This window comes from Erythrolamprus reginae, chromosome 3 (assembly GCF_031021105.1).
Source record: "Erythrolamprus reginae isolate rEryReg1 chromosome 3, rEryReg1.hap1, whole genome shotgun sequence".
Lineage (NCBI taxonomy): Eukaryota > Metazoa > Chordata > Lepidosauria > Squamata > Dipsadidae > Erythrolamprus > Erythrolamprus reginae.
In genome coordinates this window covers 105,748,422-105,774,373 of record NC_091952.1, presented here as the reverse complement: position 1 = coordinate 105,774,373, position 25,952 = coordinate 105,748,422, and the positions used below count along the sequence as shown (strand labels likewise).

Genomic DNA, 25,952 nt, shown 5'->3' with positions numbered 1-25,952 from the left:
TTAATATAGTCAAGTCATTCATCATATAAAAATGGAAAAATCAAAAACAATTGCAAAATATTGGATAACTTGAACTAAAGCCATATTTGTGATTTTATGGGTTATCAGTCAGGATTTGGACTGGGCCATAGTATCCAGACAGCATTAGTTACACTTATAGATTACCTATGGAAGGATAGGATGGTTCTGCTTTTGACATCACTGGCCATGGTATCTTGCTGGACAGGTTCCTGGGATCGGGAGTTGGAGGCAATGTTTTACAATAGTTAAACTCCTTTCTCCACAGTTAGTTCCAGTCAATGCTTAATTGGGGAAGAAAAATCCACCCTAGGCCTCTATTATGTGGGAAACATTAAGTCTCAGTTCTCTCTGCCCTCCTATTTAGCATCTATTGAAGCTACTGGGAGAGGTCATCTGCCAGCATGAGGTTTAGTATCAGTATGCTGTTGATCCCTAATTATTCATCTTTACCCCATGCAGGGCAAGTGATGATGTTCATGAACTGGCTCAGTGCCCAGAAGCTATAATGATCTGGATAGAGAGAAATGAGTTGCAAGTCAACTCTAGTAAAGATGGATTGTTAATTAATTAATTAATTAATTAATTAATTAATTAAAATGTTAATGTTAAAATATTGCATTCATTAAAACATTAATTTAAGTGGATGGTTTGATTATCATTACACTCTCTTTTAAAAGGATATCTACAGCTTGGGTCAAAGACAGAACATTAGGGCAACTGAATTTTGCTGCTTTCACTGCCACTATGTGCAAAACATGAAGGCACATAGTCATAATGAAACATGATCTCAGGTTTTTTGAGGTGTCACTATTGTATATCATTTACTACCTTCAAACTGGAACAGTAATGAACAAAGAAAGTTCAGATGTTCAGTTCTTTTCTTTATAATGTTGGCTTTGTTTTGCTTTAAAATTGGCTTTCATCATGAAGGAGCATGTGGGAGCTCACCATGGATTTTTAGGTTTAAATGCAAACAAGCACTCCCAATTATAAATCAGAGAATTTAATTTCACAGTGTACATACCAGGAAGCCAGTTCCTACCCAAAGGAATGTTGATAAGATAAAAAGAATTACAGAAAAAGTAAAGGTCAGTTCCACTGTGGTTACTCTTTTTAACATTAAAAGGATTACCATGTAAAACAATCAAATGTGGGAAGGCGGGGGGATGAAGAATAAAAATTTCAAGGCTATATTTTTAATTAAGCTAAAAATCAGAGGCATTTAGGAGAGCGTACTTTCAGGTCAGAGGCAATGTAAATTAAAGCAATGCACAAATAATTTCTTGATCTAATCTGACACTTTCAAGATTTAAATATCTATATTTTAGACAGATTTATTGAACATCTGGTCTGATGCACACTCCTCACATGTGAATGCATGCTTTTGTTTGTTGACTAGATATATTGGGACAAACTATTTTCACATCATTGTATTCAGTCACAGAAGCAGCTGGCATGGCACTTTATCAATGTACTGTTAAAAGATCTGTAATTTTAAAGACAGGATGGAAGTTGTTGATTTTGCTTGCTCAAATTTCAATCATGTCAATAAGAAATGCCACTAAAATAGGACGAACATATCTAGAATTTCAAATATGAAGCAGCTAACTAGATGGACCTCATTGCAACCATCTGCTGATACTTATTGTAGTTCAAGTATAGCAAGTCTTCTGCCGCACGAATCCCAGCGACCAATTAGGTCCCACAGAGTGGGCCTTCTCCAGGTCCCGTCAACTAAACAATGTTGTTTGGCGGGACCCAGGGGAAGAGCCTTCTCTGTGGCGGCCCCAGCCCTCTGGAACCAACTCCCTCCAGAGATCAGAATTGCCCCCACCCTCCTTGCCTTTTGTAAGCTCCTTAAAACCCACCTCTGCCGTCAGGCATGGGGGAACTGAGATGTTCTTTCCCCCTGGGCCTCTACAGTTTATGCATGGTATGTTTGTATGTATGTTTGGTTTTATAAATAAGGGTTTTTAGTTGTTTTATTATTGGATTGCTATACTGTATATTGTTTTTATCACTGTTGTTAGCCGCCCCGAGTCCACGGAGAGGGGCGGCATATAAATCAAATAAATAAATAAAGTAAGTAAGTAAGTTAGTTAGTTCAATTTCTGGTTATTTCACACTCATATCTATACAGTTCTGTTGTAAACAATACCAAAACATTGTGAGGTTTTCTGAGATTTCCCTCCCCCAATCTAGGCATATAGGTTATGTAGATATGTAGATCTCCCATCCAAGTATTAACCATGTTTGACTCTACTTAGGTTTTGAGCACAGGGAAGATGGATAGTTGCTGCTCCCTGTGAAATCAGATACAGCAATCCAAAGGACATGAGACTGTTTCCCCTTGTTTCATAAAAAAATTAAATATATGCCTAAATAATCTCTTGCAGACTCATATACCATAACATTTCTAATTTGGCAGCCCATTCATTATGTTAGCATAATTAAACATTTTCATGTAAAGTGTGAAATGAATTTCAGTTTTTTAAAAAAAAAAATAAACCCAACATTTAAGCATTACACAAAGACAGAGCACTTATCTTTGTGCAAGATTGTGAAGCTTCATTTACTGGTAATCCATTAGTGATTCAATTTCATTAAATGCTTTCCAAGGTCAAATAACTATAGCTATTTGTTAGCTAGCTCATAACAGTTGAGAAGAGGCATGATGTTTCAGATTTTTAAAGCTGATTCTGAGTTGTAGCCAAAGCAAAGTGTGAACCACCTTGAACTGAACTGATAGTATCTTCCCAAACAAGTATTTGAATCTCATCTTGTTTTCACTGTGTGTAGTTAAAAACAGCAATATCCAACTGAAATTGGATTGGTTGATATAGGTGTGATCACATAATCTATGGCATATCTAAGTCATCCAGGTCATGGTTTCAAGTGGCAACTGGACTTTCTTGTTAGATCTTTGAAAATGTTTCACTTCTCATGCCAGAAGTTTCTTCAGCTCTGACTGGATGGTAGGGAATGGAAGGATTTATATTCTTTGTACACAGCTGCTAATAGGTGTGGAGCCTTCTTGGAACTGTTAAAAGACTGTGTTGTAGACTGGCGATAGATGATGTCATATCTCTCTCCCTCTATTGAGAGAGGGCTGTTCAATGTTGACATAGATGGCCTCTTTGACCCCTCTCTCTTCAAACCAGCAGTCCATCTTAGTCTAAAATGTAGACTGTGAGATGAGAAAAAGATGGGAATTTATTTTGTCATCCAGAAACCAGAAGTAAATTCTAGTTTCCAACAAAAAAATATATAAATCCAAGTCATATGACCATGGGACATTGTTAATATCCATAAATGCAAGTTGGTTGTTGGGCACCCCAAATGCATATAACTGCAAACGGGCATCCATTGAGATTTTGAATCTGGATTGTAAGTAATTTTTATTTGGGGGATATCTGCTGTGTCTTTAAATACTTTACTAAGTAATGGTAAGTCCTTTGATATGCTAAAATATATAAAGAATGGTTGCTGGAATTGGGTATGTCTAATTTAATGAAAAGGACTAGGGGTGACATAATAGCATGCTTCAGGACAGAGGTGGGTTCCACCCAGTTCACCCAAACCAGTAGCAAGCTGATGATGATGTCACCAAACCAGTTCTGTCAGTGTCGGTCCGTGGACATCGCCACCTTTTTAAAAAAAATCTAGTTTTTTTTTTCTTCTGTGCATGTGCAGAAGCTGAGGTTTTGGCAATGTGCATGTGCCATCATTTGGTTTTTTGCTTTTTGGGGAGGGTTTTTTTGTGATTTTTTCAGTACTGCAAATGTGTACATGCACAAAGCACCCTACACCGCACAGGAGAAAGCAAACCGACAGCGAGGTAAGTTAGAGCCCATCCCTGTCTCAGGAGTTGTCACATAAGAAGAGGGAATCAACTATTCTCCAAAGCAACTGAAGGCAGGACAAGAAGCAATGGATGAAAACTAATCAATGACAGAAACAACCTAGAACAAAGGAGAACTTTCCTGACAGTTACAATAATTAATCAGTGGAAGTTGCCTGTGGAAGTTGTGCATGCTTCAACACTAAGATTTCAAAAAAAGATTGGCAACCATTTGTCTGAAATTGTATAGTTTCCTGCCTGAGCAGGGAGTTGGATTAAAAGACCTCCAAGGTCCCTTACAACTCTGTCGTTCTGTTTTATTTCCAATTGTAAATCAAAATTACTTTTAAAGCAGAAACTTGTTCATTGCTTTTACTGTCAAGCTACTCTTATTATTAGGAAGATTTTCCAAACATTCAGTTGGAATTTGCTGTTATTTAAATATCTTATTCTATCTTCTTCTGAACCCTTGAGCTGATGGAAAGCAGCCCTTGGACACATTCTAAAAATCGGCATATTTATTTATATTCTTTCTCTGTTTTAAAGATGCCCCGATATTTAACATAGTTTAAAAATATGAAAGTTCCTGACGTACCCATCTCATTTCATCTTTGCTGTTTATAATAATGATAGGCGATATTTTCTCTAGCTAAGACAAGGGATCAAGAAGCCAGCAATAATTCGGAGAAGTTTCACGATAAATGTTGGCAGCTGAATAAAGTGCTTGTTATGCAGTATGTTAGAACTGCTATCCAAAAATTCACTTAATGTCAGACTGAAATTCCCCCCCCCCCAGTTTTATTATTTTGTCCATTGATTTCCAATCCAATTGATTGCAGCATCTTTTGCAAAAATGTATATTAGGCCAAATCATTGTTTCACCTAGTATGATTATAGGGGTATGGTTTTTTTCCTCTTAGATTTTATAATATATTTTCAACCTTACTTTTCATTTATTCTCTCAATCAAAGCTTCATCCAGTTTTCAGCACCCCCAACTCCTAATCCTTTCAGCAAGCAAATAAAATTCAGGCGAACTGCATATTCCCAGCTCTCTTATTATGCAGCAATTCACAAAAATGTCTTAGTCTGCAGCCAGAAGAACATGTATTAATGCTTATAACGCTTGCAGGCTTATAATTCTGCCATGCCATTTTATGAGAAACATTTAATAAAGTAAAGCAACATAGTCTGTAGTAAGTTTTATACCATACAGTATAATGTGGAGCTGGAATTGGAGATAATATAAAAATTATTATTTCTATGGCAATGCCATATAAGATATTTTAATTTTGTAGTATTTAACATTATAGGGGGGAAAAATCCAAGGAGAATTTGAAATATTTATTCTGCTTTTTGGGGAGGGGAGATGGTCTCCAAATAACAATTGTTGCCACTTAATTGAGCAATTAAATGGACACAGGATTAGAGCCAAACTGTTCACTTTAGAAACAAAAGATGACATCAATATATTTCAGTGAAAATCTGTGGGTGTGTATGGAGAGAGAGGGGGAGAGAGAGAAAGAAAGAGAGAGAGAGAGAGAAAGAAAGAAAGAAAAGAAAATCTAGTTGGGGCTAAAGAGTTAAATGTTGTTTTGTTTTTTATCCTTTCTTATCGTTTTTATAAATAACAAAGGAGCAAATATACCTCAGACTCGTTCCTCTTCCTATTTTCCTCACAACAGCCTTGTGAAATGAGCTGAGCTGAGAGAGAGTGAATGGCCTAAGACAGCGATGGCAAACCTATGGTACGGGTGCCACGGGTGGCACACAGAGCCATATCTGAGGGCACATGAGGCATTGCCCTATGTCAGCTCCAGCATACTGGTCCGTTGATTTTCAGCCTTCTTTTTGGCCGTTTTCACTCTCCTCAGACTTCAGGAAAGCCTTCTGAACCCTGGGGATGTGAAACATGGCCCAACAGGCCTACCCAAGCCAAAAAAGTTCACCATCACTGGCCTAAGGTCACCCAACTGGCTTCCATAGTTAAGACAGAACCTGAATTCACAGCCTCTTTCTAGCCTGCTGCCTTAACCACTAGAACAAACTAGATTTCTGGTTTTCATAGTATATGGATGAGATTGAAAACTATATGAAACTTTAGGGACAACTGATGAGACTTCCCTAAAACGTGCCCTTTATAATATACTGGAAGTGAATCCATAGCTTATTTAACTCTTGAAAAGGATCACTTGTGTTATGATTGATAAGATATTTTATTACATATGCTACCAGCATTATTTTAAAACAAAGATGGACTTTCTTCCCATCTGGCCCCAAATGAAATAAGATTATTTAGTATTGAAATAACTACTTCTGTTTCTTAGCATAATGCAAGACAAATAACATAACCTTGATTAATGGTGAAAGTTATTTTGGCATCTAAGCCTTTCTTTTTGTTAAAAAAATGAACAGGAAAAGGATGAATTTCTAAATTTAAGATGAAAGTGTGCCATCTGTTTGAGCTCAGATTACTTTCATCAGCACATTGTCTTTAAAAAGTATCCACACAGTTCAGACATCTACTAAATTCCATTGAAGGATAGTATTAAATATTTGGTGGAGACACTAAATGTGCCCACTTCTACCCATTGAAAACAACTGGAATTATGTCTCTCAAAAGTCTCAAAAAAGAAAACAAAGAAGATTCCAAAGTTGCTGTTTTTAAAGGAGTAACTAAAGATAAATGTGTCATCTTTATATGAAAGCACTAGTTTCATCAAAATTCATTTATTTGTTTTGTTAAAGCTGAAGAGTTTAATTTTGCTTTATGTAACATTGTTTCAGTTCTTTGTACTCTTATTTTTATTTAAATGGCATTGAAAAGTTAAGAAACATTTACACATATATAAAGATCCATGTATTTTTTTGTATCTGACCTTTTGCTAAACTTTTGCAACTTCTAACCTCTGGTATATATGCGATCTCACTGGTATTTTCCCCAATAATATTTTTGTAGATTTATTTTTATTCCACATTTATTATTTTTACAAATAACCCAAGCTAGCAAATATGTGCAATACAACTTTCTTCTCCTATTTTTCCCACAACAGCAATCCCTTGAGGTGGCTGATCTATAAAAGATAAAATAGGGTTATATGCATTCTCTCAAGGGAAAAATCTGAAGTAAAACATAGAGAAAAATGAAAACTAAAAGATAGGTGTTACAGGTCCTCCATTCTGGAGGGAAAATATTGATTGCTTACTGGCTAGACCAGTGATGGCAAACCTTTTTGAGACTGACAAACCCATTTTGGGTTGCTTACTTATCTCCAAGTGCCAATGGGGCAATTCACCATATTTTTCAGACTATAAGATATACCAAGACTGTGAACAGATAAGTAAGAAAAAAGTTTTTGTCCTCCCTGTGCCCCCTCACAAATCCTCTGGACACTGTGCTTTTCACAAAAATGGGTGAAAAACAGGCCCATTTTTGCAAAATAATGGGGCATGAAGATAGTTTGGGGGGTCTACAGAGTGCTTCTGGGGGCTGAGGGAAAGTACAAACACCCCATTGTGAAAAACAGGCTATTTCTTTCAAAAACAGACATGGGACGGGACTTCAGGAGACCAAAAATGGTTGTATTAGGTGTATAAGAACGCACTAACATTCCCTCTTTTAGGGAGGGGGAAAGTGCATCTTATACTCTGAAAAATACAGTAACCTGAATAAAGTTTTAGTTTAGGAAAAAAACATATATGATTAACCTTTTTTCTCTGGGGAAAAAACCCACAATAACAGTGCTTTCAATGAAACAACTAACTTTTTATTGAAATGTAAAACTTTGCATTTGGCATGCTTTTTATTAATGTGACTTTTTCTGTTGTATGCCCGCTGATAATTTGTCTAACCTTGGCTCATATTTTGTAAGTTTGAGAGCAACACATGCAGTACTCAGGTCATCTGTAAGTCTGTTTCTGGTGTCATTTTTGATATGATTCAAAGCAGAAAACAGCTGCTCATAAGCATAAGATGATCCAAACGAAGTAAGGAAAGCAATCCCAAGTGCTTTCATTGACTTAAAATTATTTGGCAGAGAATTCCACGCTTTAAGGATTTCATTTTTTAGAAGTACAGGTAACTCTATCAGGACAAACTCTGCTATACTGTGTCATTCCTTCTATCTTTTAAAGTATTTCACATAGGTCACAGAATTTATTTTTCCACATGGAGCTGTCTTGAAATTCAAATAGCTCCATTTCCAGATTTCGTAAATCTAACCAGTTTAAGGAGGAAAAATCAAGTTCTTTAAATTTGGTTTTATCTGGAGAAGATTTGTTCCAAAACTATTCCCAACATAGAAGGTCATTTATTTGCTCCTTGTACTCCTTTTCTTTACATTTTTATCAGCCTTTTATTTCCAGGCTCTGGATTAAATGGTACTCCAGGCAAAAGATGAGAAGAATATCTTGCTTTTAGACATGATAATAGCTGTCTAGCAAGGTGATTTATAAGCTATTTTTACATCATCAGAAATTTAATTTCTTACATGGCAAAAATACAAAAGGAGTACAAAGAGCAAATAAAAGACCTTCATGTTGGGATTGGTTCTGGACCAAATATTTCTTGTGGGACAGAAACCAGCTCTCAACCCCTCCCCCCGCCCCTGTATCTCCTTAAAAAGTATCGCCCCATACTTTCCATCACCTGAGGAAGCAGAGGAGGTGTCCTGGTTGAAGGGGCTCTGGGAGTGGATGTGAATTTCCCCAGCCAAGCCATTAATTTAAATTCTTAAGATTTACAGAAATAGAGCAATTTTGTTTAGTGCCATCCAATTAAGATGGACTCTAATTCCCTTTTTTTTAGCCAATGTGGGTGGGGGGAGGGAGACAGAAGGATTGGGACCTGCAAGTCAGTCCCATACTCTAGAGCAGTGATTTTTCAACCTTTTTTGAGCCACGGCACATTTTTTACATTTAAAACACCACCAACCAAAATGACACAAAATGACACCCTAACACAGTACATATTATACATATAGTTAATAATATAGTTTCTAAATGTATCTTTACTCACTTAGCGTGAAACCTGGGCTGAGGCTTCATCTAGTGGTGCCAACGTTTTCCTCCAGTCCTGACCAGGATTAGAAATCAGGACCATGGGGAGGAGTAGCAGCTTCAACTACTCGCCGCGGCTACACAATGACAAATGTGCAGAGGCCAGCTGGGTGTGGATGAGAGGCGGCCTGCTATTGGTTCATCAGTAGTGGTCGGGATGAATTCCAGAAGGTGATTGGTCAGTGAGCGTTCCCTGTGCCTCCACTCTTCCTGTTGCTGATAGTTGGAGGGATTGTGAGGGGAATGTTTATGTTCAGCTGGCGACGGCTGATGGCAGGCCGGATAAATGGCCTCTGCGGGCCGTATCCAGCACGTGGGATGTTGTTTGGGGACCCATGTTTAATTTCCCCACAGCACACCTGACCATGTCTCACGGAACACTAGTGTGCTGTGGCACGCTGGTTAAAAAAGACTGTTCTAGAGCTGTAGCTGTAGTCCCTCTCCCTCCCTTTCCTTTCCCTCTCTCTTCTTCCTTTCCTTTCCTTCTTTCTTCCTTCTCCTTCTCTTTCCTCTTCTTTCCTCTCCTTTTTTCCTTTTCTTTCCTTATTCATTTCCTTTCCTTCGCTTTCCTTTTTTCTCTTCTTTTCCCTCCTCTCCTTTCCTTTCCTCCTTTCCTTCCTTTCTTTCTTCTTTTCTTTATCTTCCTTCCCTTTTTCTTTCTCTTCTGTTCTTCTCAGTGGTGGGAGAAGAAAGTGCCTGATGCCACTGCTGACCCTTTGGCTCTAGGTCTGGGCACCAATGGAGCACGCTTCTCATTACCTTGAGAGCCGGCAGATGGCCATGCCGGCACTTGCACCAGCATCTCCACCATGCATAACGCCATCCACTGCTACTTTCCTTCAGATGGCTGGAGCGAGGGGCCGGCGGCAGCACCAGGCACATTTATGTGCCATCTCTGAAAGTTCGTGCCCCGATGCTGCCCTGTACCAGCAAATCCGCCGTGTATAATTCTACCCACCACCATTTTTCTTCAGATAGCTGAAGAGTTGGTGGTAGCACCCATGTGCGGATGGAGTAGCAAGGGACTGAAGTGGTGGTGGTGGGGTTTCTTTTCCCCATGTCCCCTGCCCTCTTTCCACCACTACTTCACACACATCCTGTGCTCCAGCCCACTTACAATCAAGCAGGTGAGGAGAGGGAGCAGTAAACAGCAAGCCTGCTATAGTGAAGAGCTGAATCAACTTTCAGTTCCCAATAGCATTGCTGGTCACTGCGCATGCACACACCAGAAACCTGGAACTTCCATCGCCGATGCATGCCATAAGTTCGCCATTACAGGGCTAGACTGTTTGGCAGCTCCCTATAAAAGGGCTGGCTGTCAGACAGAGCCTTTGCTGGGTTGTAAATAGCTGCCAAATAAGGAGCTGTTGTATTGGAGCCACTTCTGCCTGCCTTTTCCAGTCACCCTATTCATCAATAGCAATATCATTGCAGATCAAATATTAGAGTAACTCTTGTATACATGGGAACGTTAATTCAAAGCTTCCATTCATTCTTTTATATGGAGAATAGTAATAAAGCTTTGCTGCTAGAGGATGATACTAAGCAATTGTGTATGAGAACACATATATTCACCAGATACTTACTGTGAGGGGCATAGCTTGTAATAGTAAACCAGAGCAGATATATCAAATAGATTCAGGTCATTTCAGTCAGCCAGATGATTTGGTTTTCAGTACCTATATCACTGCATCAAAATGTGTTGTAGCCACTTAGTAGGTGTTTTAGACATGATGGCTATTTGTAAGCAGTTGGACAGACTTAGCCAATATCTATGTGAAAGATTAAATGGGCACACACATCTTGACATCTGAAGTGTCATTATTGAGAGGGGTTTTCCCTTGAGGAAAAAAAAATTACAAAAATCAATTTCCTTATATGAGAGCCAAGCTAGAATTTGTCAGAAGATTAAACAGTTTTCACATTAGAGCATTTCAACTGTTAATCATCAGTGCAAGAATGCTTGTGTTATATTTGATGATTGCCATACTGTCACTCCATTTTTCTCTTCTTTCACAGTTCCCCTTTTCGGTTGCTCCTATCCCTGTAAAAGATTTGTATGTACATGCACATTCTTTGTTAAGAATATATTTCATGTATCCAATTAAAAATGCACAAAGACTGGTAAGACTGAATGGCTGTGGCTATTGGACACCCAAATTCCTGATTTGTATTTATTTTAGAGGAGATACTCCTAGTAAAATATATCTATGAAAGAATAGAAAAGAAGATATAGTAATAGAACATATCAATGAAAGAATAGAAGAAGAGATATAGGAATAGAAGAAAGGTATAGGAGATATATGAGAGCAATAGGACAGGGGACGGAAGGCACTCTAGTGCACTTGTACTCGCCCCTTACTGACCTCTTAGGAATCTGGATAGGTCAACCGTGGATAATCTAAGGGTAAAGTGTTGGGGGTTTGGGGATGACACTACGGAGTCCGGTAATGAGTTCCACGCTTCGACAACTCGGTTACTGAAGTCATATTTTTTAAAGTCAAGTTTGGAGCGGTTAATATTAAGTTTAAATCTGTTGTGTGCTCTTGTATTGTTGTGGTTGAAGCTGAAGTAGTCGCCGACAGGCAGGACGTTGCAGCATATGATCTTGTGGGCAATACTTAGATCTTGTTTAAGGCGTCTTAGTTCTAGGCTTACTAGGCCCAGGATTGAAAATCTAGTCTCGTAGGGTATTCTGTTTCGAGTGGAAGAGTGAAGGGCTCTTCTGGTGAAGTACCTTTGGACATTTTCAAGGGTGTTGATGTCTGAGATGCGATATGGGTTCCAAACAGATTAGCAAATGAAATAACACTCCCCTGGCATATCTGGGTGGGTCTCCTTCACTTACAGATCCTGCTTGACCAGCAGGTAGCAGCAACAGTCCAGAAGGCCTTTGCCTAAATACATATTGTGAATGCTCTCCATGTTTCTTCACTGTGAGGCATTTCTCGTAGTTATTGTTTTGTTATTGTAATCATTGTCAACATCATCATCTTCTATTAAATTTGTATAGATCTCAACTTCCAATTACTCTTGATGATTCACAGCTGTCAAAGAAAAAAATACATTAAAACAATAAAATTCATGCAGTCACCTTCTGACTGGACTACTGCAACAACTTTTACACGGGGCTCCCCTTGAAATGCATTTGAAAATTTCAGCTAGTCCAGAATGCAGAAGTACATGCAGTATAGTACATCCATGTAGCAACATTGTGAGCTGCACTGGCTTCCAGGATGCTTTAGGATTCAATTCAAGCTGCTGATATTGACCTTTAAAGCCCTGCATGTCATGAAGACCTGGTTCTTCCAGCAGGCCTGGGACTGTTGAGTGAATGAAACGCTGGATTTGCTAGGAAATGTGTAAGAGTATGTATGGCTTGATTTAATCAAAGTTTCTATATTGTTTTCTATGTATTGTTCTTTATCCTTTGGAAGCCACCCAGAGTCCTTCAGGAGTTGGGTGGCATACAAAAACCACTAATAAGTAAGTAAACAAACCCAAAAAAACACCATGTAAGTAATAAGAGAAGGTAGTCAAACTGGAGAATTTTTTTTTCTTTAGACCAGCAATCCCCAACCTTTTAGGCACCAGGGACAAGATCATCTAACAATGAGAATAAGAAAAGAAAGTAGAAATGTAAGGAATAAAATAAATAATTGCACTGAAAGAGAGAGGAAAGAGGATATGCAACTGAAGATTCTTAAGAGGAAGGAAAGAGGAATTGAAGAGGGAAGAAAAGAAAGGGAGAAGATCTGTTTAGATTTTAGGTTTAGCAAACAGATCCTCCCCCAACAGAGGACAACTGATTCTCTAAGGCAGAGGTTTTCAAACTTTAAGACTTGTGGACTTCAACTCCAGCATAGCTAACTGGAGAATTCTGGGAATTGAAGTCCATAAGTCTTAAAGTTGCCAAGTTTGGGGACCAGAGCAGTCTGCGGTAATTCACAAATCCCAAAAGGCATAATATGAAATCTGGATGCCAATAAAATAAATGGGTGGGGGAACATATGAAAAATCATAAAATATACTAGAACAACTGCTGTAACTAAATTAGCTGTAATTAATTTATACTTAAACTAAATCTAAACTTTGTTTTTATATAAGAACTCCTTGCCACTGCATTGACATGACCTTTGAAGGGGAGCACGGGATTAAAGAGATTCCAAGGGCTAAATTTTATATTTAAGAGAGAAAAAAAGTTTAATACAATTAAATTCTCATCCATCCATGCATAGGATAATTCTCAACCAACAAAGTCAGATTCTTGTGTAATTTCAGAATCACCTATTACCAGGCGAGGTTGCTACCACCGCTACTGCTTGCGTGCCAGTGAGATTTTGCTTCTGTACATGCGCAGGAAGAAAATCTTGTGCAAGAACGCATGCATGTGTGAGATTTGGGTGGGTTTTTTGCATCCATGTATGCACAGAAGCAAAAAATTGCCAAAATCTTGTACTTACGCACGTTCCCTCATGAGATTTTCTTCCTGCGCATATACAGAAGCAAACTCTCAATGGGACGCATATGTGCACATGCTGGAGCTGCGGAGCTGCACATATTGCTCCATGTTTGCTACCAGTACGCAGTGTGGCGCATACTGGGCAGCAACCCAATACTGTCTATTAACCATGATCCACTTCACTTTTCTAATAGTTTTTTTGTTTTGTTTAGTTCTACAATGTATTTCATTCTTGTATAAGAATAAGATGACTTTCAGACAATTATTTGGCAAAATAACTTGGCTTCCCACGTTTACATCTTGATCAAAACCAGACAACTTTATTCTAGATAGGGTTATACTTCAACTTTGAATAGTATACCAGAAATTGATATTCCTAAATGTAGGCAGGCTAATATAAAAACAACGTTTAGATTTAGTTTAAGTATAAATTAATTACAGCTAATTTAGTTACAGCAGTTGTCCTAGTATATTTTATGATTTTTCATATGTTCCCACACCCATTTATTTTGTTGGCATCCAGATTTCATATTATGCCTTTTGGGATTTGTGAATTACTGCATTCTGCACAGGAAAAGCAGGGAAGTATGCCTTTAGTTTTAATCTATACTCTTCAACTTGTATAAATTATCTAGAAATATTCATGTTAAAGGTTGCCTAAAATATCTATTAAGTAGGCAATAGTATAGAATTTAAAATATTTTGTGGTGCTGATTATGGTGGGTGTTGACATAACAGAGTTGTTGATTTTTTTAGGGACATTTTGAGATTTTTTTGGGGGGCAGGGAGAGAGAGAAACACCTTATAAATTAATAGAGTTTTACTGAGTTGGAGAGGGGGGGGTCATTTCTAGATCCCTTAAAAAAATTAGAAGTAAGTAATTGCTACCATTACTCATAGCAGGATTAAGTTTGCATATAAAAACAGAGTCTTCCCCTGCAGAAGGAAAGAGCTTTTTTCTTTTAAATCTTTGGTGAATGGAGATTAGTGTCCTGAAGGGAAGGACTAACATATAATAAAGAATCTCTCTACAAGCGCACCTGTGAATCTTGGCAAGGGGGAAAATGATTTCATAGCCCTGAATAGCTTAGTTATCTTAGGCATAGAGGCCTACAGTTATTTTAGATAAATGCAGCCATATTATTTGAAAAAAGCTGATGACACTGCACTTTAGATAAATCTTCACAGTTCTGTTAAGCACCTCAAGCGAGAAGGGGAAAAAATGGAATGAGATTTTATTCCAAATTCTGACTAAAAATAACTGCATTGTCTCTTGAGACAGGGTGCAGCTTTGGGTTTGGGAGCAGCCTGTGGGTTCATTGATTCACCCTTCTTTTCTTTGAATGATTCAAAATGCTTTTAAAATTCTCCTTGGTTTTATGAGATACAAGGTTATTTTGCCAAAAATAAAAAGCTTTGTGTAGTATGGAACTGCTGGATATTTCTTCAGATCTCGGGTACAATGTTTAGCTAAATGCCATGCTGGAATTGCACAGCCTGAATTATGATATATGATATGATATGCATTAGAGAGAGATGCGTATTTTATAGCATAATTTATTCTGTCCTTGTAACAGTGGCCAGAAGTGAAAACAGTTGACCTTCAGCTATTAATGCATTTCAAGCATAGGAGATTGATTAATTATCTAGTTTATTATTCTATTTGGAGATTATAAATAGGGTAATTTCAATAGGTTAGGTGAAATTTGATGTTTTCTCTGAATTCATATCTAATTGAGGCATGCTGACCTAATTCAACTGGTTTGGCAGGCCAGGCTCACCAATCCACATTCTTGTCCATTGTGAGTCAAAATAAAATAAGTAGATTTACTCCATAGATTAGATTAGATTAGATTAGATTTATTGGATTTATATGCCGCCCCTCTCCGCAAACTCGTACAAAACAGTACAGTGACAAATCCAATGCCCATCAATCCAATTACAATTTTAAGTTAAGAAATTCATAAAACAATCCCATTATATAAAAAAAACAAGCACACAATCGATCAAACAGCAAAACAACATGGGCAAGGGGGAGATGTTTTAGTTCCCCCATGCCTGACGGCAGAGGTGGGTTTTAAGGAGTTTACGAAAGGCAAGGAGGGTGGGGGCAATCCTAATCTCAGGGGGGAGCTGGCTCCAGAGGGTCGGAGCCACCACAGAGAAGGCTCTTCCCCTGGGTCCCGCCAGACGACATTGTTTAGTCCATGGGACCCATAGAAGGCCGACTCTGTGGGACCTAACCGGTCGCTGGGATTCGTGCGGCAGAAGGCGGTCCCGAAGATATTCTGGTCCGGTGCCATGAAGGGCTTTATAGGTCATAACCAACACTTTGAATTGTGACCGGAAACTGATCGGCAACCAATGCAGACTGCGGAGTGTTGGAGTAATATGGGCATACTTAGAGAAGCCCACAATTGCTCTCGCAGCTGCATTCTGCACGATCTGAAGTTTCCGAACACTTTTCAAAGGTAGCCCCATGTAGAGAGCGTTACAGTAGTCGAGCCTCGAGGTGATGAGGGCATGAGTGATCTTGTCATAATCATCTCTGTGAGACTTTTTTCAGATTTCTGAATCTGTGCATTGATCATGATTGTTTGCAAGAAAATTCTGCACACAGAAGAGAAAGCACTTTGACAGACATGTCTTCTGAATATGAAAGATGTGCTCAATAGCCCCTAATATGGTAACATGCCTTTTATTGCAATTGTTTTATTTATTTATCTAGGGAATACACAAGTCACACAAGCGTTAGATGACCTTGTGTGAAGGCATTGAATGAGTATTCATAGGTGTTTCAAAAAACAAACTTATCAGACTAACAATAGCCTGGCTTTTGCAAACGTATATTTGGTTGAGTTTAAATGACTTATGAAATGGACTAGAATACACTAGAAGCGGGAGCCGAATTAGTGTAAAAATAGCCAAAAAGTTGTTGTTGTTTAAATCCCACTTTCCAATATAACTGGAAGAAATGCAGATGAGGCAATAGTCTGATAAAGAAGAATCATAAGAAAGGATAGATGGTAGCCTGGAGGAAAAGACTAGAAACAGAATTGAAGCAATTGCTTGACTTCAGACTTTTATTAAAATTGTGAAATTGTAACTGCAGAGCCTGCTGCTGTAAAATCTGGCATGTAGCATTTCTGGGCTTAAATAACTTATTTTAATTCATCCAACCATGGAGTAAAAAGGATCAGCTTCTTTAAAATGCATTGTGTAATCAGTCCTAGTTTTACAACTTTAAAGTTCTGGCAATGTTATATTAGTGTTTTTCAACCAGTGTACCGCGACACCTGGTCAGGTGTGCCATGGGGAAATTAAACATGGGTCCCCAAACTACGCCCCAAATGCCGGATATGGCCCACAGAGGCCATTTATTCCGCCAGCCGCCTCCATCCAAACATAAACATTCCCCTCACAATCCCTCCAGCTATCAGTGACAGGAAGAGTGTAGGCACAGGGAACGCTCACTGACCAATCACCTTCTAGGATTCATCCCAATCACTAGCAATGAACCAATAGCAGGCCGCCTCTCATCCATACCCAGGAAGGTCCCCGTTCGGGCTGCCATGCACTTGTCATTGTGTGGCCACGGCGAGTAGTTGAAGCTGCTACTCCTCCCCATGGTCCCGATTTCTAATCCTGGTCAGGACTGGAGGTAAATTTTGCCACCACTAGATGAAGCCTCAGCCTCAGCTGGTTATGTCTATCCTGATCGTGTATATAGAGATTTGACCTTTTTCTTTTTATAAGAGGCCCCCCGCAGGGGGTGATATATTATATTATTTACTATATGTATAATATGTATTGTGTTAGAGTGTCATTTTGTGTCATTTTGGTTGGTGGTGTGCCCCAGGATTTTTTAAATGTAAAAAATGTGCCACGGCTCAAAAAAGGTTGAAAATCACTGTATTAGAGTTAGAATTTGTCTTCCCATTTTCTACCCAGGAGAGAAAGATTATATGTCAGAAAAAGCATGATGACTCATCAAAGCAAGAGAATATATGTTGCCATCAGCACTTATTATCTACCAACAAAACTTCTCAGCTTGCCAGAAATCCCAACAACTGAACATAGTAATTGCTGGGCATGTAAATGGAAGAGATTATAGCTTGCAGGAAAACATCATAGGCAACAATTGACAGAAAAGAACCCAAATGAAATATTTTGCAGAACTTTAAACAATCATTATATATAAATGCAAGGCAACCATTCTTCATCAAAAAGATTGTAAGCAGGAAATCAAAAGGAGTTTGCTGAATTGAATTTCTGATTGGCAACTTAAGGGCTATGAGATTTGTGCCTAAAGATATAAACTTTTCACAGGGATTCATTGCTATTCAGTGAAATTTACTTAGCCCAGGAGAAAATCTTTCAGTACTGCAAGAAGAGTATTGAAGTCCTGGGATTATAGCTTTAAGTAGTGGTACTTCGATAATCTTCTGTAATTGCACACTTCCTGTCCACATCACTGCTTCCCAACCTTCTAAAAACCAATGGGGATGTCTTTAGCATACAAATGAATAATGAATTGCCTAAAAATATGCGTTCAAATTTCTCATTCTAATGGAAATGCATCCATTTACATCTAAAAAATATTAAATGTTGGGATAGTTCTGCTTATTTCAGAGCTGCTTAAAAGTATGAATCTACTGGTAAGTTTCTTTTAGGTAATGATTTTGCTGATGTTGTTTTGACATGTCTCAAATTAGCCTTCTGGTCATTCCTTCAGAAGATGTCTCCAACATTCCAAGCTAGTGCTTTAAAACAAAAAATCTTCTAGTCTTGCTGCTTGGTGCCATGTACCAGGATAAGTTCCTGCAGTTTTCTTGGCATGGTTTTAGAAGTGGTTTGTTGTTGTCCCCTTCTTCCTAAGACTGAGAGTAATCTGCTCCAAGTTACTCAGCTGGCTTTGTGGCCAAGGCTGGATCAACACTCACAGCCTTCCAGTTTCTAGATGGCTGCTTTAAGCACTGAATCAAATTGGCTATGCTGCTGTTTCCAATTTTTGGAGTGTTTTAAAAGATATTGCCAATCAGGGCTGTCCTGTCTCACCATGTCGCTTCCCAATAATCATTAACATTTATGTTCATCCACAACCTCCAGAAATAATGTGATTTGTTTGGTTGTCATTTCATGTCTTGTGTGCATTCAGCCATTAGAATAGAATAGAATAGAATAGAATAGAATAGAATAGAATAGAATTTATTGGCCAAGTGTGATTGGACACACAAGGAATTTGTCTTGGTGCATATGCTCTCAACGTACATAAAATAAAATATACATTTGTCAAGAATCATGTGGTACAACACTTAATGATTGTCATAGGGGTCAAATAAGCAATGAAGAAGCAATATTAATAAAAATCTTAGGATATACGGAACAAGTTACAGTCATACAGTCAACATGGGAGGAAATGGGTGATAGGAATGATGAGGAAAACTAGTAGAATAGAAGTGCAGATTTAGTAGAAAGTCTGACAGTGTTGAGGGAATTATTTGTTTAGTAGAGTGATGGCGTTCGGGAAAAAACTGTTCTTGTGTCTAGTTGTCTTGGTGTGCAGTGCTCTGTAGCGACGTTTTGAGGGTAGGAGTTGAAACAATTTGTGTCCAGGATGTGAGGGGTCAGTAAATATTTTACCCGCCCTCTTTTTGACTCGTGCAGTATACAGGTCCTCAATGGAAGGCAGATTGGCAGCAATTGTTTTTTCTGCAATTCTGATTATCCTCTGAAGTCTGTGTCGGTCCTGTTGGGTTGCAGCACCAAACCAGACAGTTATAGAGGTGCAGATGACAGACTCAATGATTCCTCTATAGAACTGAATCAGCAGCTCCTTGGGCAGTTTGAGCTTCCTGAGCTGGCGCAGAAAGAACATTCTTTGTTGTGCTTTTTTGATGATGTTTTTGATGTTAGGTGACCATTTTAGGTCTTGAGATATGATAGAACCTAGAAATTTGAAGGTCTCTACAGTTGATACTGTGTTGTCTAGTATTGTGAGAGGTGGAAGGGTGGAAGGGTTTCTCTTAAAGTCTACCACCATTTCTACAGTTTTGAGTGTGTTCAGTTCTAGATTGTTCTGGTCACACCACAAGGATAGTTGTTCAACTTCCCGTCTGTATGCAGATTCATCATTGTCTCGAATGAGTCCAATCACTGTTGTATCATCTGCAAACTTCAGTAGTTTAACAGATGGATCGTATGAGATGCAGTCATTAGTGTATAAAGAGAAGAGAAGTGGTGAAAGTACACAGCCTTGGGGGGCACCTGTGCTAATTGTACATATATCTGATGTGATTTTTCCTAGCTTCACCTGTTGCTTCCTGTCTGTTAGGAAGCTTGTGATCCACTTACAAGTGTGTTCAGGTACCGCTAGCTGATTTAGTTTGGTTAAGAGAATGTCCGGTATGATGGTATTGAATGCTGAACTGAAGTCCACAAAGAGGACCCTGGCGTAGGTCATTGGAGATTCAAGATGTTGAAGGATGTAGTGTAGAGCCAAATTAATAGCATCATCTGTTGATCTATTTGCTCGGTATGCAAATTGCAGGGGGTCTAACAATGGATCCGTGATGGCTTTCAAATGCAACATCACTAGCCTTTCAAAGGTTTTCATAACTACAGATGTTAGAGCAACTGGTCTGTAGTCATTCAGTTCCTTGATGGAGGGCTTCTTTGGCACTGGGATGATAGTCGAGCGTTTGAAGCAGGAAGGAACATAGCACAACTCTAGTGATTTGTTGAAGATTTGGGTGAAGATGGGGGCCAATTGGTCAGCACAGACTTTTAAGCAAGAAGGAGTTATCTTGTCTGGGCCTGGTGCTTTTCCAGGCTTCTGTCTGAGAAATAGATCTTTCACTTCCTTTTCTGTGATCACTAGGGGTTGTAAACACAATGGGATGGGTTCAGTTGTAGAAGATTTAGCTGTTGTTGGTGTGTCTGGGATGGAGGTTGTGCACATAAGTGGTTGAGGTTTCTTTTCAAACCTGCAGTAGAACACATTCAGGTCATCTGCCAATTGCTGATCTCCTTCAGCCTGGAAAGGTGGTTTGCTGTAACAGGTGATGTTTTTGAGAGTTTTCCACATGTTTGCTGGTTCATTTGTTGAGAATTGATTCTTTAGCTTTTCAGAGTAGTTCCTTTTTGCTGCTCTGATCTCCCTTGTTAATATATTTCTGGCCTGATTGTACAGCATTCTATCACCTTTTCTGTAGGCTTCCTCTTTGGAATGACGTAACTGCTTGAGTTTGGCTGTGAACCAAGGTTTATTGTTACTGTATATTTTCAAGTTCCTGGTTGGTACACATAGGTCTTCACAGAAGCTGACATATGATGTTACAATATCTGTGAGTTCATCTAGATCTGCAGAGGTGTCTTTAAAAATATTCCAGTCTGTGCAGTCAAAGCAAGCCTGTAGCTTTAACTTTGCTTCCTCAGTCCAAGTCCTCACTGATTTAATTATTGGTTTTGTGGCTTTAAATCTTTGTTTGTAAGCAGGTACAAGGTGAATCATGCAATGATCAGAATGACCCACAGCTGCTCTTGGTAAAGCTCTATATGCATTTTTTACAGCTGTGTAACAATGGTCTAAGATATTATTGCCTCTGGTGGGACAATTTACAGTTTAAAAACAAAAATCAAAGCTTATAACCCAGACTTTCTTTGTTCAATAAACCATGGTTAATAAATAGTAGGCAACCAGCCAAGAAATAACACTCCAGCTACCAGCATGTATGCACCTGCATTTATCACTTTTATATTAGTTTCTTGGTATTGTTACCACTGCTGCTTCTTAGCTGCCTTTATTTGAATGGGCAAGTTTGGGCCAGAAAATGTGATAAGAAAGTAGCAGCAAGCAGTCCTAAAATTCCACAAGAGTGTTATCAGTTCAGTTAAAGACCTGTTATCTAAGGATTGCAGTAGAACAAATAATGTGTCACGAACATAATTTTTCTCTAAACATTTTTTTATTGAAGCTAACACAAATGTTAGAAGTAATTTCACATCACCAAACATATAAATATATGTCTAGAACAGAAAAATTTTATTTCTATATTATCTCTTGTCAGAACATATTTTTAATGGACTATTTTTTTCCAAAACAGCAAACGTTGATTTCTCAAATTCATTTCCCTTTTATTAATTACCGCTTTTAAGAAAGTGCTATGAAAAGCAGATAAATCCTATTAAGCCTTTCAAGAGCTTCTTGTCATTTTCAAATAAAGAGGAATTTTAAAAGTACTGCTTTTTAAAAAAGATTACATATCCCCATCAATAAAATTTACAGAGTAAGGACAACCCTTAATAATATTGCTTAGGTAGACCACTAAAACCTTATTCTTGATAATTATACATCCTTATATGCTATTATTTTTAAAGTGCTACCATTTTTTCAAACGTGAAATAATACATAAGGACAACAAATATCAATTATCATTTTGCACTGTTTTGGTGATGATAATTAGGTATTTGCTTAGTGTCATCATAGATATTTCTAGCTATTATAATCTAGTACAGAGTAATCTAGTACATTTCTCAGCTATTCACTTAGCCAATTCTGTTTTTGATACCTAAAATAAAACATTAATTATTGGCTATCCATCCAACCAAAAATAATTTTAGGTTGAATCCTTAGCCAATGTTTCTCTGCTAGCTCCACACCCTGGATCTAATCAATGGGCTTGCAAATAATTCCATACATTTTTCAAACTTTGTAAATATTTTTTTTTTTAAAAAAACACTTATTTTTTTCCTGGACAGGCATAATCTTCTATCATTACAATTTATCTCTTTTCTATCTGATTAATTTTACTTCTACAAATAAGGGAAATCAATAGTTTTCTCTATCTAGTGTGTGGATGCTTGCAACCAGATCTGATAGACTTGTTAGTACATTTACAGTCATGTTTCAATTTCTTTTTCTCAGCTTGTATCAATTTGCAGCTAGATGTAAAGGAATAAAGAATACTCCAGTGTGCCTCCTTGTCAATTACTTCATTTTTATTTATTTATTTACGCAGACTAGGGGCGATTTTACCAGAAATAAAATCCACGTAAAAGAATTGGAAGCTATTTTTTTAATCCAAGTAGGAGAACAACCACTTTAATCTATGGTATCAAAAATTTGGAAAGAGCCTGGTAGTCTTCATTTCTGTCTACCCTCTGACTCAATGCATCTGTATAGAAATAACATTTGATTGACATGTAGGATAAAGAGAAGAAATGGCATTGTGAAATAATTTGGTAGAAAATAGCAACTGTTGAGAAGAAGCAAAAAATATATGCAAGCTTCATGACAGCTTCATGTTAACAAAGATTTGTATCATTTTTTGAAAAAGTTAAGGCCAACTTGAAGGCAAGATCCAATAAGCTAAAAACCCTATATCCAGAGAGAGAGAGAGAGAGAGAGAGAGATGGGCAAAATCATCTCAAAATCAGTTTACAGCTAGTGGAGTAAATTCCATGTTCACAGAAAATTCCACATGGCATCTGGCATCTGGTATCCACAGTCCACTCAAGTCGTTCTGTACCTGCTATGTATTATTCTATGCCATTTTAGACAACACTTTAAGAAAGTTGGATTTGCATGGAAAACATCCAAATAGAGAAAATTGATAGCAAATGTCAAGTTTCCCAGAAAGAAAAGTGACGAACTTTCAAAGAGGCTCACAAATTTTATGTGACTTTGTTTAATCAATAAGCAACCAAAGAGGGCAAATCTGTTGTTAAGAAGATAAGAAAACACTACAGGAGCTTCACGGACAGCTGTTCCTTATCTGGCTGATATGGTACTTAAGTTTGATGAGCTTAATTAAAAATAATGAAAACTACCTTTTTAAAGGTTAAGGTGTTTTTTTCCATTTTCTTTTTTGTTTTTTTTTAATCTACTGAAATACTGGAGAAGCATAAGACACAAACACTCCACCAGACTTCATCTAACCAGGAGAAGGTTAGCACAATATAATATATTGAAGGTCAGAGGCTAATTAAGGAAGGCATTTTTGCCATGTTCTTGAATAATCCAAGGTCTTTAGAGATATAAAGTATTAGCATTTTTCTCAAAATACTTTTTAATGTTTGGCTTCCTTCTAAGGATCACCCATTTAAATGTTTGAAAGTTGCAATCCTCTAACCCATGGATGTCAAACTCACAGTGTCACATTGCCATATCACATGATATTTCACTGTGTTTTTTCCATTTGTGGATCTGGAATGGATGTGGCCTAAGTGTGATGCTTCCAACCCATAGGCCTCCAGTTTGACACCCCTTGTGATAATGTCCCTCGTAAATGCCTCAATTTTTATGGAAAAAATTGGTTAAAAATGGCCCATTTTTCACAAAAATGGGTGCATTTTTGCCATCCCCCAGTACCCAAGAGCTGTCTACAGGTTCCCCAGACTCTTTGCCCACCTAATTTTTGTGGAAGAAAATGGGTTGAAAAATGACCCTTTTTTTGCAAAAAATGGCTCTGTTTTTGCCTACTAATTACCCCATCTAGGAGTTGAAGTCCACTAGTCTTAAAGCTGGCAAGTTTAAGACTTGTGGACTTCAACTCCTATTCCTGAGCTAGCATGACTGGAGGAGGAATTCTGGAAGGCCACTAGTCTTAAAGCTGTCAAGTTTGAAAACCTCTGGGTTAGGGATTAGGAGTGCAAGGGTATTCAAACTTGGCAAGATTAAGGCTTGTGGACGTCAGCTCCCATTCCTGAGCTAACATGACTGGAGGAGGAATTCTGGGAGTTGAAGTCCACGAGTCTTAATGCTGTCAAGTTTGAAATTTGTAAAAAGTGTGCATGGTTGTAAAAAGTATACATGTTTGTAAAAAATATTCTGCTACACTGGTATTTTATTAAATAATATATCGTTATACCATTTGGTTCAGCATATTTTTTCCTTGTTTTTCACCTTTAAAATCTAGGTATATCTTATACTCCAGTGTGTCTTATATTCCAAAAAATATGGTAAACCATAGAGTAAGAGTGTATGCTACTTTTCACCCTCCATTCTTTTTGAGAAATTATTTCCCTTAACACAAAGAGAACTTCCCCCATAAATAAGAAGTTGAAATCTCAGTTTTTCCTATGTGTAAAGTATGGTTATATGTCCAGCTTCAGGTTTCATCACACATGCACATCCATTTTTCAGGAGATTTCATTTTTTCAAAAGTTAACAGTGAAGCAAAGAAATGAAAACAATGCAAAGACTTGCCTGCTATGTTTTACCAGTGTGGAGGAGTATCATCCAAGCTCAATCCAATTTTTTTTTAAAGTGGTTGTCAGTCACTCCAAAGTTCATGGGTATGAGTTCAGGATAGAATCTACATCCGGGGTAACACACAAACCAGAAGTCATATGGTCAGGCATTGTTTCTAGCAAAGAGAATATGCTCAGAGCTGTTTCTTATATAAGGCTGTAGCCAGCTGTCACTAATTAGAAGGTTTACTCCTTTGCTTGGTAAAAAGCCCAATAGGCCTTCATTATTCTGCTCTCCTCTTCATTCGTCTTGTACGGGGACTAGGAAGTCTTTACATAATCCTCATCTGATTTTTCCAGCTGCTCAAGTGGCACCTCTGTTTGATCAGTCTTCTATGATTCCTGGCTTTGTCCTTCACAAGACTGACATTTCAATCTGTGGAACAGCTTCTTCAGCATCAGACTAAGAATCTGAGTTCTGGGCCATGACATTTATGAGTAATTAACAGTGTATATATCGGTAATGCATATATAATCAGATATAATGATTAGAATATTAAAGGAAGAAATTACTCAGGTAGAAGAACATGGGAAGAACAGACAACCTTAAAGACAATTCACAATTGGATAATAGTTATTAAGAGATTTGTAGCTAGAGGAGAATTAAATCTAATATCAATCCTGTACATTCTCTTTAATGTCACTAGAAACGACACTATGGTTCTTCAACTGTAAAAAAAAAAAGAATTGTAGTTCTCTGTCCATAAAAAGTTGTTTATCTTGCTTTAACCCTTATATCCATGATGGTGAACCAATGGCATGTGTGCCACAGGTGACATGCAGAGCCATATCCAAGGGCACACGAGGCATTGCTCTGTCAGCTCCAGTGCACATGCACACATTGAACAGCTAATTTTGGCCTTCTGGACAGGCGAAACCATTTTCGCCCTCCCCAGGCTTCACGAAATCCTCTTCCAAAATCTGTGCACATGTGCCAAGTTGCAGAGTGCCAGAGCTGGGCTGCCCCATTAGAGGGACGAAGCAAGACAACCATTTCCTGGCACCAGAGCCAAAAAAGCCCAGCAGAAAAGTTATGAAGGCACACCAAAGGTAAGGGACTGGAATGCCAATAGGGCTGAAGTCGTTCTGTGAGAGAATGACGGGCAAATTCTATTTTGGCTGAAACAATAGTTGTTCATTGGGGTCCAGAGTTTTTTGGGGGGAGAACCTCGATGAAAATGGTGGATGGGTGCAAAATCAACAGCAGCTATCGCGGCACCTCCACCCGACCCCAACCATGCCTACCACAGCCAGCTGAGCCGGGGAGGGCAGGTGGCCACCCAGCCAGCAAATGCTGCCCCATTTTCTGGAGTCAACA

General features: G+C 38.3%; 1 protein-coding gene and 1 long non-coding RNA gene across 2 annotated transcripts in view; one reads left to right on the top strand and one right to left on the bottom strand.

Annotated features, from left to right (window-relative positions):
• The window catches only part of BRINP3 (BMP/retinoic acid inducible neural specific 3), a 339,980-nt gene that overhangs the window by 299,648 nt on the left and 14,380 nt on the right, over window positions 1–25,952 (top strand). The gene's annotated exons all lie outside the window — the stretch shown is intronic.
• On the bottom strand, window positions 1,009–24,755 carry LOC139165767 (uncharacterized). Its single transcript, XR_011558796.1, has 2 exons — window positions 24,591–24,755; window positions 1,009–3,208 (listed from the first exon to the last, which is right to left on the bottom strand). It is a non-coding gene; the product is annotated as an uncharacterized lncRNA (long non-coding RNA).